Genomic DNA, 15,393 nt, shown 5'->3' on the forward strand with positions numbered 1-15,393 from the left:
GCTTACTATGTGCCAAGCACCATTCTAAGCACTGGGGTAGATACAAGTTAATCAGGTTGGACAAAGTCAATCAGTCGTATTTATTGAGCGCTTACTGTGTGCAGAGCACTGTACTAAGCGCTTGGGAAGTACATGTTGGCAACAACAAGTCCCTGTCCCACATGGGGCTCACACTCTTCTCACCAATGTACAGACGAGGGACTGAGGCGCAGAGAGGTGAAGTGACTTACCCAAGGTCACCCAGCAGACATGTAGCCGAGCCAGGATTAGAACCCAGGTCCTTCTGATGCTCAGGCCCTTGCTCACTCCACTAAGCCATGCTGCCACAATTTGGCCAATCAATCAATCAATCAATCAATCGTAAATGAGAGGAAACAGCCATCGCAAGGTGAGGATGAGAACATTAAACACCACAGCACAACAAGGGAAAATTTTTTTGTGTGTCCAATGTGGCCGGGACCGTGGATCCCACATTGGCCTTGACAGCCACACACACACTACCAAGCACACACACACCTAGGCGCACCTGTCCTGTCATGTTCATCTTCTACAAACATGAAAGGACTACACTGTGTGTATATCTAATACATTTATCTATATTAAGGGAAGTCTATTATCGTAATAATGGTAATAATAATGGCATTTATTAAGCACTTACTAAGTGCAAAGCACTGTTCTAAGTGCTGGGGAGGTTACAAGGTGATCAGGTCGTCCCACGGAGGGCTCACAGTCTTAATCCCCATTTTACAGATGAGGGAACTGAGGCACAGAGATGTGAAGTGACTTGCCCAGAGTCACACAGCTGACAAGTGGCGGAGCCGGGATTTGAATCCATGACCTCTGACTCCAAAGCCCGGGCTCTTTCCACCGAGCCACGCTGCTTCTCACACTGCTTGTAACGTATGATCAATCAATCAATCATATTTATTGAGCGTTTACTGTGTGCAGAGCACTGTACTAAGCGCTTTGGGAAGTCCAAGTTGGCAACCTATAGAGACGGTCCCTACCCAACAGTGGGCTCACAGTCTAGAAGGGGGAGACAGAGAACAAAACCAAACATACTAACAAAATTAAGTAAATAGAATAGATATGTACAAGTAAAATAAATAAATAGAGTAATAAATATGTACAAACATATATACAGGTGCTGTGGGGAAGGGAAGGAGGTAAGACAGGGGGATGGAGAGGGAGATGAGGGGGAGAGGAAGGAGGGGGCTCAGTCTGGGAAGGCCTCCTGGAGGAGGTGAGATGCATATTAGAGCTGGGAAGATTCTTTCTCTGGACTTTGACCCTTTTTCATTTCCGAGTCAATGTGTTCAATTTTCTTTTAGGGACAGAAGTCGGTGGACGATCTGTGCTTCTCACTCAGTGGACGTCTCAGCATCCTGCCTGGCCTCCTGAACACCGGAGCTGAAGAGCTGCCCGCAAACCATTTCAGGTACCCCCTAAGCCAAGTCCCCGCAGATGATGATCTGCCCTGCCTCGCCTCGCTCAGTCGCTGCTCGGTGGCACCGCTGAGATCTCTCCGCCTGCTGCTTTACGCGACCCCTTGGAGGCCATTAAGGGCCCTGATGTGCATCCTCTTGAAACAGACAATTCCTGCTCAAAAACACTCATTTGCAGTTAAATTAGATGATGCATTTATTTTTCTGGCTACTAGAAGCAGCGTGGCTCAGCGGAAAGAGCCTGGGCTTTGGAGTCAGAGGTCATGGGTTCAAATTCCAGCTCCGCCAATTATCAGCTGTGTGACTTTGGGCAGGTCACTTCACTTATCTGTGCCTCAGTTACCTCATCTGTAAAATGGGGATTAAACTGTGAGCCCCCCGTGGGACAACCTGATCACCTTGTAACCTTCCCAGCGCTTAGAACAGTGCTTTGCACATAGTAAGCGCTTAATAAATGCCATCATTATTATCATTATTATTACTAAAGTTGTTCAGATCGGGAATGCGTTGGATTCCTTGGTGCCATGGAGTTGTTGTGTTATTCCCTCCCCACATCCGCCAAGCTAGCTCCCTTCCTCCCTTCAAGGCCCTACTGAGAGCTCACCTCCTCCAGGAGGCCTTCCCACACTCAGCCCCCACCTTCCTCTCCCCCTCGTCCCCCTCTCCATCCCCACCATCTTACCTCCTTCCCTTCCCAACAGCACCTGTATATATGTTTGTATATATTCATTACTCTATTTATTTTACTTGTACATATCTATTCTATTTATTTTATTTTGTTAATATGTTTGGTTTTGTTCTCTGTCTCCCCCTTCTAGACTGTGAGCCCACTGTTGGGTAGGGACTGTCTCTATATGTTGCCAACTTGTACTTCCCAAGCGCTTAGTACAGTGCTCTGCACACAGTAAGCGCTCAATAAATACGATTGATTGATTGATTGCCAAAATGCAAATGGAAGCCAGTTTTCAAAAATGGAAATGTATATGTGAGTATAATAATAATTGTAACATCTGTTAAGTGCTTACTATGTGCCAGGCACTGTACTAAGCGCTGGGGTGGATACAAGACTAAGCGCTGGGGTGGATACAAGCCATAGATAGATAGACCTTCTAGAATGTGAGCCCGCTGTTGGGTAGGGACCGTATCTATATGCTGCCACCTTGTACTTCCCAAGCATTTAGTACAGTGCTCTGCACACAGTATGTGCTCAATAAATACAATTGAATGAATAGATAGAATAGGTATCATAATAATAATGAATAATTATGGTATTAAGCACTTACCATGTGCCAAGCACTGTACTAAGTGCTGGGGTAGATACAAGGTAATCGGGTTGTATCGGGAAGCCGCGTGGCTCAGTGGAAAGAGCTCGAGCTTTGGAGTCAGAGGTCATGGGTTTGAATCCTGGCTCCGCCACATGTTTGCTGTGTGGCCTTGGGCCAGTCACTTAACTTCTCTGAGCCTCAGTTACCTCATCTGTAAAATGGGGATTAAGACTCTGAGCCCCACATGGGACAACCTGATAACCTTGTATTCCCCCCCGCCCCCAGTGCTTAGAACAGTCCTTTGCACATAGTAAGCGCTTAACAAATACCATTATTATTATTATTATTTTTTTGTCCCACTTGGGTCTCACAGTCTTAACCCCCATTTTTACAGATGAGGTAACTGAGGCACAGAGAAGTTAAGTGTTTGCCCAAGGTCACACAGCAGACAAGTGGCGGAGCCGGGATTAGAGCCCACGACCTCTGACTCCCAAGCCCGGGCTCTTTCCACTAAACCACGCTGCTTATAAATATGTATGTATGTGTATATGTGTGTGTGTGCACATGTATACATGGGTGTGCGCATGGGTGTGCACGTGTGTCCATAGCTAGATTTCTTCTATTGACGGCCCAGTCTTTTAGACTGTGAGCCCACTGTTGGGTAGGGACCGTCTCTATATGTTGCCAACTTATACTTCCCAAGCGCTTAGTACAGTGCTCTGCACACAGTAAGTGCTCAATAAATACGACTGATTGATTGACAGGTGACCATTTTTGGACATCAACACGTGTCTGTGTTGGAGGAATCAGCTAACAATTACAGAAGGGACAAATGATCGTATTACTCCACAGACATCAAACATAAAATTTTGGGGTGGCATCTGGTTTGGGATTTCCCAGACATTCAAAATATCTGTGATTTCATCTGGTGGCTGACATTGAAACCCCACAGTAGCTCTCAGCCTTCGAATAATGTGTGCGTGCTTCATTTTAGCAACCGAAGTATCTTATCTTAGTTCTCATATAGGGGAAGCTCAGGGCTTTTTTTCTTAGTGAAAGATAAGGAGATCCTTGTAAACTGATCATTTCCCAGGGATGATATATGCCAAGGGATATCGCATTCCTTTTAGATTCTCTTCACAACAGTAATTGGTTTGTCGGCTTCCCGCCCTACTTACATTTTTGATAACCTGGGACGCTCCCTTCGGCGTGAAAATCAGAAGCCGGTCCAGTATTGCATTCTGCACGCTACAGCCTTTTAAGCATCGCACGCTCAAAGAGCTCTGTGAGTTGCTCTAATGGATCACAATCATTTGAATAATGTTCGTCTCTATCCCATTTGCTTTCCCTGGAGAAAAATCTCTCTGCTCATTTGTTCAGAATGGGGAAAACAGTCTGTTAACATTACATTTTCCGGGCCGGACTAATCACCTCCTCACCTGAGCGCTGAGCGATTTCTTCATTTGCTTAGAAAGAAGCAGCTGAAGTTTATGGGACTGGTGGGCTTCCCCTGCCGTCATCGTGTTGGTAAAACAGTGGTGACGGATGTAATTCAATCAATCAATCAATCGTATTTATTGAGCGCTTACTGTGTGCAGAGCACTGTACTAAGCACTTGGGAAGTACAAGTCGGCAACACATAGAGACAGTCCCTACCCAACAGCGGGCTCACAGTCTAGAAGGAAGAGACGGAGAACAAAACCAAACATACTAACAAAATAAAATAAATAGAATAGATATGTACAAGTAAGATAAATAAATAAATAAATAGAGTAATAAATAGGTACAAACATATATACATATATACAGGTGCTGTGGGGAAGGGAAGGAGGTAAGATGGGGGGATGGAGAGGGGAACGAGGGGGAGAGGAAGGAAGGGGCTCAGTCTGGGAAGGTCTCCTGGAGGAGGTGAGCTCTCAGCAGGGCCTTGAAGGGAGGAAGAGAGCGAGCTTGGCGGATGGACAGAGGAAGGGCATTCCGGGCCCGGGGGAGGACGTGGGCCGGGGGTCGATGGCGGGACAGGCGAGAACGAGGCACCGTGAGGAGATTGGCGGCAGAGGAGCGGAGGGTGCGGGGTGGGCTGGAGAAGGAGAGAAGGGATGGGAGGTAGGAGGGGGCGAGGGGATGGACAGCCTGGAAGCCCAGGGTGAGGAGTTTCTGCCTGATGCGCAGATTGATTGGTAGCCACTGGAGATTTTTGAGGAGGGGAGTAATATGCCCAGAGCGTTTCTGGACAAAGATTATCTGGGCAGCAGCATGAAGTATGGATTGAAGTGGGGAGAGACACGAGGAAGGGAGATCAGAGAGAAGGCTGATGCAGTAGTCCAGACTGGATAGGATGAGAGCTTGAACAAGCAGGGTAGCGGTTGGGATGGAGAGGAAAGGGCGGATCTTGGCAATGTTGCGGAGCTGAGACCGGCAGGTTTTGGTGACGGCTTGGATGTGAGGAGTGAATGACAGAGCGGAGTCGAGGATGACACCAAGTTTGCGGGCTTGTGAGACGGGAAGGATGGTAGTGCCGTCAACCGAGATGGGAAAGTCAGGGAGAGGGCAGGGTTTGGGAGGGAAGACAAGGAGTTCAGTCTTGGACATGTTGAGTTTTAGGTGGTGGGCAGACATCCAGCTGGAGATGTCCTGAAGGCAGGAAGAGATGCGAGCCTGGAGGGAGGGGGAGAGAGCAGGGGCAGAGATGTAGATCTGAGGTTTGCATAACTGAGCTTTGCATTCCTTTAGCCATTTTTCCAAATCTATTTAGCTCAGTAGGCTTGGGTTTTGGCTTTTTATTGTTATTTTTTGCATCAAATCCTTAGATTACACTGTATCTTAGCAGAAACCTGGGAGTTGGTGGCTGAGGACAGTCTTGAATGCCCCACTGCTACGAAGAAGGGAGTGGCAATCTTTGAGCAAAAGCTTCCTAAGGAAAATGAAAAGGAGAAAGAAAAGAACACAATGTCAAGAGCTGAAAAGATTAATTACAACAACACAACAAGGGATAACCTGTTTGTGTGCTCAGTGTGTCCAGGTCTATGGATCTTGCACTGACCTTGTCAGTTATCAGTCACACACCTACTCGTAGGTGAATGTCACTATTGGTGGTGTCTTCTTTGAATACTAAGGACAGCGGATAGTCGGTATTTATTGAGCGCTTCCTCTACACAGAGCACTGTACAAAGTGCTTGGGAAAGGGACTGTTGTGGTTCTCATTGGTTCACAACCTCATTGTGGTTCTGCTGGTGCTCCGTGGCTGGAAACGAAAGAGGACGATGACCCAGACGTGACCGGTTATCGTTTGAAATGGTCCCATGTGGATCACAGCATGGCTCAGTGGAAAAATCCCGGGCTTGGGAGTCAAGAGGTCGTGAGCTCTAATCCCGGCTCTGCCGCTTGTCTGCTGTGTGCCTTGGACAAGTCACTGAACTTCTCTGTACCTCAGTTCCTTCATCTGTAAAATGGGGATGAAGACTGTGATCCCCATGTGGGACAACCTGATTACCTTGTATCTACCCCAGCACTTAAAACAGTGCTTGGCACATAGTAAGCGCTTAACAAATGCCAACATTGTTATTATTATCAAAGCATTGCATGTGATAATAATAACAATAACAATGATAATAATGATTGTGGTATTTGTTAAGCACCATCTCCATGCCAGGCATTGTTCTAAGCACTGGGGTGGATACAAGGAAATTGGGTAGGACACGGTCCCTGTCCCATGTAGGGCTCACAGTTTCAATCCCCATCTTAAAGATGAGGTTACTGAGTCACAGACAAAGTGAAATGACTTGTCCAAGGTCACACAGCAGACAGGTGCCAGAGCCAGGATTAGAAGCGATGACCTTCTGACACTTGGGCCTGTGTTCTATCCACTACATAAGCCCAGTGCACTCCCATGCATTGTAGATTATTTTTTAAATTACACTCATTTTCACCAGTGTGCAATTTCCCCAACTGAAATCCACACAATTGCAGTCTCGGTGAACATCTGTTTCTCTCAGACACTCATCTAACGTGTCAGAATGGTCAGACTCTTCTCTGGGGTTAGTTACACTTGATCATTGAAATTTATTGAGCACTTTCTGGGTGCTGAGCACTTTTCTAATTGCAGGATAGAGTATAATCGGGCTAGCAGACATTATCCTACTGAGAGCTCACCTCCTCCAGGAGGCCTTCCCAGACTGAGCCCCCTCCTTCCTGTCCCCCTCCTTCCCTTTTCCATCCCCCCTGCCTTATTTTACTTGTACATATCTATTCTATTTATTTTATTTTGTTAGTATGTTTGGTTTTGTTCTCTGTCTCCCCCTTTTAGACTGTGAGCCCACTGTTGGGTAGGGACTGTCTCTATATGTTGCCAACTTGTACTTCCCAAGTGCTTAGTACAGTGCTCTGCACACAGTAAGCGCTCAGTGCTCTGCACACAGTAAGCGCTCAATAAATATGGTTGATTGATTGATTGATTGATTCCCTTTCCCACAGCACCTGTATATTTGTATATATGTTTGTGCTGATTTATTACTCTATTGATTTATTTTACTTGTACATATTTATTCTATTTATTTTATTCTGTTAACATGTTTTGTTTTGTTCTCTGTCTCCCCCTTCTAGACTGTGAGCCCACTGTTGGATAGGGACCGTCTCTATATGTTGCCAACTTGTACTTCCCAAGCGCTTAGTACAGTGCTCTGCACACAGTAAGCGCTCAATAAATACGATTGAATGAATGAATCCCTGCCCTCAAGGAGTTTTACAAACTAGTGGAGGAGGTAAAGAGAAGAGAAATTACAGATTGGGGAGGCAAATGAGTACAAAGATAACAATCTATTGTCATAGAGGGTGGGAAGGGAGCCTATGTATCACAAAAGTTACCCTTCTTTCCCAGTTTTCAGCGCAGGCTGAATACCTGAATCATTACCATCATCCTGACCATGCTTGACTGTCAATGGGCCAAGAATCATCATCATCATCATCATCAATATTTATTGAACATTTACTCTGTGCTGAGCACTGGACTAAATGCTTGAGATAGTATCAATTAATCATTTTTCTTGAGAGCTTACTATGTGCAAGGTACTGTGCTAAGCACTTGGTAGAGTACAAGATGACAATATATCAGGCACATTCCCTGCCCACAGCGAGCCTACAGTCCAGAGGGGCAGACAGACATAAATAGAAATCATTAAATGACTAATCTAGACATAAGTGCTGTGGGGCTGGGAGGGGGTGATGAATAAAGGCGGCAAGGTGATGCAGAAGGGAGTAGGAGAAGAGAAAAGGAGCGCTTAGTCAGGGAAGGCCTCTTGGAAGAGGTGGGCCTTCAATCAGGCTTTTACAGTGGGGAGAACAGTTGTCCGTTGGATATCAAAAGGCCAGACCAGAATCAGGAATTGTTGAGAGGTCGGTGGTGGGATAGAGGAGATCGAGATACAGGGAGAACGTCGTTATTAGAAGGGAGAGAAAAACAAGTCATCTGTTGGTTGATAGGCTGGGATGAAAAAAAAAAGGAGTTTTTGTTTCCAGGAAACTGACACCGATTATAATTCTGCTGAGACATCCCTATGTACATCAATATGTACATTTTGATGAGCAACAAGAAAGGAAACGTTTGCCGAAAAATGTTCATTTCCCACCAGTCTTTTCTCAGTGTGGGCTGGGTTGGAGTAGGAGAGTAGTGAGGTGAGGTAGGAGGGGACAAGATGAATGAGTGAATCAAGGCCCTACTGAGAGCTCACCTCCTCCAGGAGGCCTTCCCAGACTGAGCCCCTTCCTTCCTCTCCCCCTTGCCCCCCTCTCCATCCCCCCATCTTACCTCCTTCCCTTCCCCATAGCACCTGTAAATATGTATATATGTTTGTACATATTTCTCTATTTATTTATTTATTTATTTTACTTGTACATATCTATTCTATTTATTTGATTTTGTTAGTATCTTTGGTTTTGTTCTCTGTCTCCCCCTTTTAGACTGTGAGCCCACTGTTGGTTAGGGACCGTCTCTATGTGTTGCCAACTTGTACTTCCCAAGCGCTTAGTACAGTGCTCTGCACACAGTAAGCGCTCAATAAATACGACTGATGGTGATGATGATGATGAGTGTTTTAAAGCCAATGGCGAGGAGTTTCTGTTTGATGCAGAGGTGGAAGGGCAACCACTGGAAGTTCTTGAGGAATGGGGAGACACGGACTGAACATCGCTGTCGAAAAATGATCTGGGCAGCAGAGTGAAGTATGGACTCGAGTGGGGAGAGAAAGGAGGCAGGGAGGTCAACAAGGAGGCTGATACAGTAATCAAGGCGAGGTAGAATGAGTGCTCGGATTAACATGGTAGCAGTTTGGATGGAGAGGAAAAGGCGGTAGAGTTGGTTGACATGTAACATCAATAAATACCGTTGATTGTTTGAATGATGATGATGATGGCATTTGTTAAGCGCTTACTATGTGCAAAGCACTGTTCTAAGCACTGGGGGAGGTTACAAGGTGATCAAGTTGTCCCACAGGGGGCTTACAGTTTTAATCCCCATTTCACAGATGAGGTAACTGAGGCACAGAGAAGTGAAGTGACTTGTCCAAAGTTACACAGCTGACAGTTGGCAGAGCCTGGATTTGAACCCATGATCTCTGACTCCAAAGCCCGTGCTCTTTCCACTGAACCATATTTTCTGGCCCATCATACCCCCCTGGGCCTTTCCAATTTTCTTTCTCTGAGCTATGCAGGAATCATCTTCAGCTCCTCTGGACGGTAAATTTGTCCTCTAGACTGTAAGCTCATTATTGGCAGGGAATCCGTCTGCTGATTCTGTTGTACTGCATTGTCCCAAGGACTTAGTACGGTGCTCTGTCCATATAAGCACTCAATAGATCCAGTAATGAAATTAGAGCATGAGCCTGGAGGTCAAAATGACCTGGGTTCCAACAGCAGTTCTTCCACTTGTCTGCTGAGTGACCTTGGGTAAGTCACTTCACTTCTCTGTGCCTCAGTTACCTCATCTATAAAGACTGTGAGCCCCATGTGGGACATGGACTATGTCCAACCTGAGCAACTTGTATCTACCCTGGTGCTTAGTCCAGGGCCTGGTACATAATAAGCCCTGAAGAAACACCTTTTCAAAAAAAGTCATCTGTTGGTTGATAGGCTGGGATGGAAAAAAAAGGAGTTTTTGTTTTCAGGAAACTGACACCGATTATAATTCTGCTGAGACATCCCTACGTACATCGTTATATACATTTTGATGAGCTACAAGGAAGGAAACGTTTGCCGAAAAATGTCCATTTCCCACCTGTCTTCCCTCAGTGGAGTTTTGTCAGATTTTGCACTCAGGAGTAGTCCAGGGCTGACAACCTGGACCATGCAAATTGGTAGGGAGAAACTTTTATGCCAAGGCCACTTTTTCACAGCCAGCAAGGAAACTGCCAAGCCATCCCTAACCATTTTCCTCCAGGAAACAAAGACAGCCTTTTTATCGGACCGCGGAGGGAAAAGGCCCATTTTCGGGCTGGTAGATTCATTTTGTCTCGGGTAGATTGAGAAACCTCTCTGTGGAAGAAACAAGGTGATCTATTTATTTTATTTTGTTAGTATGTTTGGTTTTGTTCTCTGTCTCCCCCTTTTAGACTGTGAGCCCACTGTTGGGTAGGGACTGTCTCTATATGTTGCCAACTTGTACTTCCCAAGCGCTTAGTACAGTGCTCTGCACACAGTAAGTGCTCAATAAATACAATTGATTGATTGATTGATTGATCTGGAGGTGTGTGCTTGATGACTGTTTATAGCCTTGAGCCCTGACTTTCTAGCCCTGACGTCCCTGCCCCGCCACTTGTCAGCTGTGTGACCTTGGGCAAGTTCATTCATTCATTCATTCAATCGTATTTATTGAGTGCTTAATGTGAGCAGAGCACTGTACTAAGCGCTTGGGAAGTACAAGCTGGCGACATATAGAGACGGTCCCTACCCAACAGTGGGCTCACAGTCTAGAAGGAGGAGACAGAGAACAAAACAAAACATATTAACTAAATAAAATAAGTAGAATAAATATGTACAAGTGAAATAAAGTCACTTCACTTCTCTGTGCCTCAGTTCCCTCATCTGTAAAATGGGGATGAAGACTGTGAGCCCCACGTGGGACAACCTGATCATTTTGTTTCCCCCCCCAGCGCTTAGAACAGTGCTTTGCACATAGTAAGCGCTCAACAAATACCATCGTTATTAGTTAAAGAACCTGGTATTTTGTTAGTATATTTGGTTTTGTTATCTGTCTCCCTCTTTTAGACTGTGAGCCCACTGTTGGGTAGGGACTGTCTCTATATGTTGTCAACTTGTACTTCCCAAGTGCTTAGTACAGTGCTCTGCACACAGTAAGCGCTCAATAAATACGATTGATTGATTGATTGATTAATGGTACAGTCAGAGGACCCGGCAAGATGATTAGAGAATAGAGAAGCAGCAGCAGAAGAAGCAAACTGGAGTTTGGGGTTAAAAATGAGATGAGTAAAGAGTGAGAAGCAGTATGGCCCAGTGGATAGAGCCCAGGCCTGGGAGACAGAAGACATGGGTTCTAATTCCGCCTCCGCCACTTGTCTGCTGTGTGACCTGGGGCGAGTCACTTTACTTCTCTCTGCCTGTTACCTCATCTGTAAAATGGGGATTCCCATTTGATATACCCCATGATGTACAGGGACAGTGTCCAACCTGATTATCATATACCTACTTTGTGGGCAGGGAATGTATATGTTATATTGTTGTTTGTTGTGTCATACTCTCCTAAGTGCTTAGCACAGTGCCCTGCACACAGTAAGCACTTAGTAAATTCGACTGATTGATTCATACTGTCCCAAGCACTTAGTTCAGTGCCCTGCAGACAGTAGGTGCTCAATAGCAGCGTGGCTTAGCGGGAAGAACCGGGGCTTGGGAGTCAGAGGTCATGTGTTCGAATCCTGACTCTGCCACTCGTCAGCTGTGTGCCTTTGGGCAAGTCACTTCACTTCTCTGTGCCTCAGTTACCTCATCTGTAAAACGGAGATTAAGACTGTGAGCCCCATGTGGGACAACCTGATTACCTTGTGCTTAAAACAGTGCTTGGCACATAGCAAGCACTTCACAAATGCCAACATCACTATTATTATCATTAATAAATATGATTGATTCATTGATTGATCTATCCCAGCTCTTAGTACAGTGCCTGGCACAGAGTAAACACTTAAAAAATACATTTTATTTTAAAATGGGGTTACTGGAACACATTCAGGACTGTACGCTTCATCTGTAAAAAGAATGAGCCAGAAAAAAAACACAAAAAACCAGAATGGAAGTCAAGGAGGGCAGAAAGAGATAAGGAACCAGATGTGGAGTGTTATTCAGATTTAAATGCTGTATTTTTATGTGAGATGTCTGTGAGACCCAATCCCTGGAGAGGGGGAAACTGAAGGTCTGCTGCCTGCATGGCTAAAAGTTGCTCTGGAATAAACGTCTTAGAATTTGGTAGAGGATGATGCTGCCTTCAATTTGCAGAAACCCAAGGAAAAGCCAGTGTGATCCAATTTCAGGGTGAGGAAGTATTGCTATAGCAACAGGATTTTCTCTTAAAAATGAGTCTGAAAACAAGGCAGAGACTTCCATAATTCAAAGTAACATTCGTAGTGGAAACGGGATCAGAAATGAGTTTCCCTTCCTAGATATTGAATTTGTTTATGAACACACGTGAGTGGATCTTACAATGGTGGGGGGGGGGGGGGGGCGAGCGGGGCGTCGCAAAATTCATTTACTGGATTGTGTTGACATGGTCAGTGTGGCTCAGTGGAAAGAGCACGGGCTTTGGAGTCAGAGGTCATGGGTTTGAATCCCGGCTCCGCCACATGTCTGCTGTGTGACCTTGGGCAAGTCTCTTAACTTCTCTGAGCCTCAGTTAACTCATCTGTAAAATGGGGATTGACTGTGAGCCCCATGTGGGACAACCTGATCATGCTGCATGCCCCCAGCGCTTAGAACAGTGCTTTGCACATAGTAAGCGCTTAACAAATGCCATCATCATCATCACCATCATCTTCTTATATGAGGCCTATGTCTCTGGTTTTCTGTTAGTCAATATTATTTATTGAGTGCTTACTGTGTGCAGAGTACTGTACTAAGCAGTTTGGAGAGTACAATATAACAATATATCTGACACCCATATATCTGACACGGTCCCTGCCCTTAGCGATCCTACAGTCACTTTTCCCTGCAGCTTATAGGCAATGATTAAGCCAGCTCTCAGTACAGTGCTTTGCACACAGTAAGCACACAATACATACAGTTGAAAACAGAATAAGACAGGATTATTCCTCAATTGCACTTAACCATTGCCACAGTGATGTACAAATCGCTTTCTAAAAACATGGATTAGGGAGCGTTTCTGCTAATTCTCTTGTATTTTACTCCCCCAAGCACTGAGAACAGTGCTCTGCACACAGTAAGCACTCAATAAATACGATTGATGATGATGATGATGATAAATGCCGTTGATCGATTGATCGATTTGATTGTGGTGATACTCATCTTCTGTTGCTTCCCAGAAGCCTCCTGAGCCCTCCAGGGTGTCCTAGGCACCAGAAGATGAAATCAGGGAAGGATTTAACCCAGGCATGTGACGGAGATTCATGACTGCTTTCGTTACTTGGTGTGATGAATGCTCAAGTTGGGACACTGAATAATCCCTTTGGCCAAGAAGGTCCTTCCTATCTATTGTCTGTGACTCCTCGAATATGGGCTTCTTTCTCTTTGGTGATTGGGTCACAGTCTTAACAAATGCTGTCATTATTATTCTTTTAGACATTCATTCATTCATTCAATCGTATTTATTGAGCGCTTACTGTGTGCAGAGCACTGTACTAAGCACTTGGGAAGTACAAGTTGGCAACATATAGAGATGGTCCCTACCCAATAGTGGGCTCACAGTCTAGAAGGGGGAGACAGAGAACAAAATAAGGCATATTAACAAAATGAAATAAATGGAATAAATATGTACAAATAAAATAGAGTAATAAATATGTACAAGCATATATACATATATATAGGTAATGTGGGGAGGGGAAGGAGGCAAGAGGGGGATGGGGAGGGGGAGGAAGGAGGGGGCCCAGTCTGGGAAGGCCTACTGGAGGAGGTGAGCTCTCAGCAGGGCCTTGAAGGGAGGAAGAGAGCTAGCTTGGCGGATGGGCAGAGGGATTGGGGGCATTCCAGGCCCAGGGGAGGACGTGGGCCGGGGGTCGATGGCGGGACGGGCGAGAATGAGGTACGGTGAGGAGATCGGCGGTGGAGGAGCGGAGGGTGCGGGCTGGGCTGGAGAAGGACAGAAGGGAGGGGAGGGAGGAGGGGGCCAGGGGATGGACGGCCTTGAAGCCGAGGGTGAGAAGTTTTTGCCTGATGAGGAGTTTTTGCCTGATGAGCCCATCTTCTAGACTGAGCACCCATTGTTGGGTAGGGATCATCTCTATATGTTGCTGATTTGTACTTCCCAAGTGCTTAGTACAGTGCTTTTCACACAAGTGCTCAATAAATACGATTGAATAAATGAATTGGTGCAGGTACCTAATAGCACAGGTTCATCTGTAGTAATTGTAATAATAATAATAATAATAATAATGGTATTTGTTAAGCACTTACCATGTACCAAACTAAGCACCGGGGTAGGTACAAGTTAATCAGGTTGGACACAGTCCCTGTCCCACATAGAGTTCACAATCTCAATCCCCATTTTATAGTTGAGATAACTGAGGCACATTCATTCATTCATTCATTCAATTGTATTTATTGAGCGCTTACTGTGTGCAGAGCACTGAACAGATAAATTAAGTGACTTGCCCAAGGTCACCCAGAAGACAATTGGCGGAGCCGGGATTAGAACCCATGACCTCTGACTCCTGAGCCCATGCTCTTGTCACTAGGCCACAGTGCATCTCTAGAAAGGCACAGCTTTGTGTGCCTTTCTCTGATTTTCAGCATATGTAATAATTATAGTCAATCAATCAATTGTATTTATTGCATGGTTACTGTGTGCTGGGAGCTGCACTGAGCACTTGGGAGAGTACAACACAACAATACAACAGACAAATTCCCTGCTCACAATGAGCTTACAGTCTAGAGGGTAAGACAGGCATTAATATAAATAAATAAATGACAGATATGGACATAAGTGCTGTGGGGCTGGAAGAGGGGATGAATAAAGGGAGCAAGTCAGGGTGATGCAGAAGGGGGTGGGAGAAGAGGAAAGCAGAGCTTAGTCAGGGAAGGCCTCTCGGAAGAGGTGAGCCTTCAATAAGGCTTTGAAAGACAGAAGGTGATTGTCTGTTGGACACAGAGAAGGAGGGCGTTCCAGGCCAGAGGCAGGAGGTGGGCGAGGGGTTGGCGGTGAGATAGATGAGATGGAGGTACAGTGAGAAAGTTGGCATCAGAAGAACAAAGCACGCTCACTGGGTTGTAGTAGCAGAGGTCGACGTAAGGTAGGAGGGGGCAAGCTGATTCACTGCTTTATAATAATAACAATAATGATGATGGCATTTATTAAGCACTTACTATGTGCAAAGCACTGTTCTAAGTGCTGGGGAGGTTACAAGGTGATCAGGTTGTCCCACACGGGGCTCACAGTCTTCATCCCCATTTTCCAGATGAGGCCCAGAGAACTGAAGTGACTTGCCCAAAGTCACCCATCTGACAAGTTGCGGAGC

At 45.6% G+C, this 15,393-nt stretch overlaps 1 protein-coding gene across 4 annotated transcripts in view; it reads left to right on the top strand.

Annotated features, from left to right (window-relative positions):
• The first annotated feature begins 1,336 nt into the window (after positions 1–1,336).
• The window catches only part of MYT1L (myelin transcription factor 1 like), a 450,983-nt gene continuing 436,926 nt past the window's right edge, over positions 1,337–15,393 (top strand). For all 4 annotated transcript variants that reach the window (XM_038772247.1, XM_038772248.1, XM_038772250.1 and 1 more), the window contains exon 1: positions 1,337–1,438. The gene's annotated coding sequence lies outside the window, so the exon portion shown is untranslated. The remainder of the gene's footprint in view (positions 1,439–15,393) is intronic.

The sequence above is a fragment of the Tachyglossus aculeatus genome, chromosome X1, assembly GCF_015852505.1.
Source record: "Tachyglossus aculeatus isolate mTacAcu1 chromosome X1, mTacAcu1.pri, whole genome shotgun sequence".
Lineage (NCBI taxonomy): Eukaryota > Metazoa > Chordata > Mammalia > Monotremata > Tachyglossidae > Tachyglossus > Tachyglossus aculeatus.